The sequence below is a fragment of the Cryptomeria japonica genome, chromosome 5, assembly GCF_030272615.1.
Source record: "Cryptomeria japonica chromosome 5, Sugi_1.0, whole genome shotgun sequence".
In the NCBI taxonomy this organism is placed as follows: domain Eukaryota; kingdom Viridiplantae; phylum Streptophyta; class Pinopsida; order Cupressales; family Cupressaceae; genus Cryptomeria; species Cryptomeria japonica.
In genome coordinates, this window is record NC_081409.1 from 739,798,923 (window position 1) to 739,801,324 (window position 2,402).

Sequence of the window (2,402 nt, forward strand, 5' to 3'; positions counted from 1 at the left end):
TATATTCCCCTATATCCACACACTTCGTCTCTATCAAAATAACCTAGTAGACTGACCTATATACCTATTACAAACAATATGCCTTATGTTAGCTTACAATACATTTCCAAAAGATATTGAGTGCCAGTCTTGACAATAATTACAAAATTATTTATTAAGTAAATCCTCCTTGATGTTAGCTTCCAATGAAGTATTGATGTCGATGTCGATGTTGGTGCCGATGTAGCCCTGAATGCTCCAAAGATAGTATCTGTCGGTATAGGCCTCCTAGTGCCGGTATGTGACTTCCATCTGATCTTGTTGCCATAAATGACAACAAAATGAATCCAATGAGTGTCAATTTCCAACTATCTCCCCCTTTGGCATTTGTGGCGACACTCATGTGAAGAATGGATTCCCTGTCGGTATGCTCCCCCTGAGCAATACATTCCATCTGATACCCTGATATCCTTCTCATATTTTTATTTGGTATTCTCTGATATTTTTCACATATATGCATACTCCCCCTTTGACATTAATGCCAAAGACTACTGAAAGAATTGAAAGAATAAAAGAATACTGATAGTTTCACTAGATCTTAGTCATCTTCAAGATTTTTGGGTATGCCTTTTGCAATAACTGAAGATATGTATCCTAGCCAGATTTGAAAGTATCAAAAATAGATGCTAGTCCACTTAGTAAGTGGGCAAGTGTTTCCTTCTCTTGGATATCTGTCGGTGTGAGTTTAGCTATCATGTCTATGCACTCTCTCTTATGAACACCCAATGAGTCTAGTCTAGGACTTACTAGTCCTCTTAGATTTCTTGCTCTTCACATGATTTTATCTCTCTCCTTCACAAAAGAAAAAATTTGGTTCTCCAAGGAAAAAATTTGTCCATAAACAAATGTGGTCAGTGCAGTCAATCCATCAAAATAATTAGCAATTCTAATTATCTTATCATATAACTCCTTTAATCTGCTATTTACACTAGCCGTAAGAATTTCTATGTTACAAAACACTCTATAGATATTTGTACATTGTTTTAAACAAACCTCAATAGGAATAAGTTTGTCCTCAATTTTGTTCTTCTTTGTTTCTATAATCTGATCAAAAGTTGTTCTTTTAGCTGCTATGAATTTATCTAAAGCTTGTTGGTCTGCAATGTGCCTCGGAGATTGAAAATTATTGGATATATGTTATGTTAGAGTCTTGAGCTTGCCACAAGGGCATGCTCCATCTTCAATCTAACAATCAGGTATTAATCTATGCAACACTGTGACCAATTGATCAATTATTCCTTTATCTGTAGTACCTTCCTTCAATAATTTCTAAGTAGCCATCATCATTAATTCAGTTGGACTTAACTTAGAGACTGATTTCTTCTCAACTTCAGAAGTGTCAATTGCTAAAACCTTTGTTGGGGAATCAATTTTAACTATCAGTATGGACTCAGTTTCTTTTACCTCGTCCATCTCAACCTTTTTTGCACTGGTGGCTTCGCCACTTGGTGCAGTATCAGTTACTGCTGGTGGAGTATTATCCACAGTATTTCCAGTGTTTTGTACATTTCCTTGCTCAAAAATGGTTTTTGCTGGTACAAACTATACACTCTCCTTAGCTGTCGGTTGTTCTGAATATCTATAGTTGTTGTTGGTTGTGTCAAAATTTGAGTTGAACTACCTAGAATACCTTTGCCTTTTGATTTGTCAGGAATGGTGGAAGATGTTGCCCTTGCAAATTCTTCTTGAGATATGAGAAAATCTAGGTGTTTCTAAAAGAATTTGGTCCATCCTTTACTAGTCTCATTTATCACCGCATTTACTCTCCCCATAATAAGGCTTATCTGTCGAGATTTACTACTGAAAATTGTTATATTTGTAGTATCTATACATATTTTCATTTCTTCATTATTTACAGAACTACACATTTCCAAAAGTGATACCTCCTTAATCTCCCTATCCCTGTTAACAATGTCAATTCTTCTAGCCTCAAGTTTATTAAACAAGGATAAAGGTATCTCCTTCAAAATTTCAACTAAGGCTTTCTTATAAATGTCTATATACAACAAAATAGCCTCTTCTAATTCATTTTTCTCATTCACTTCTAAAACTTCATAATACTTTGATACATTTTTCAATATTCCATCTTTTGTAATTTCATCAATAAGCTTAGCAAGGGTCATTGTGGTCTTACCAATTTTGGTATCAACACCCTTCTTCTTTTTGCTTGTGGTTGTCGGTGTGACTGGTTTCCTCTTTTGCATAGTCTTCTTTGCCGGTGGAAGATTGAGTGCTTCAGATGACTACTCTGATCATCAGTCACAGTTGAATTTTTTTATTGTGTCGGTGGAATTGTCTCACCCTCCTGTACTAGTTGAGGCATTGTTAGTTCAGTTACGATTATTTCCACTACCATTTCCCTA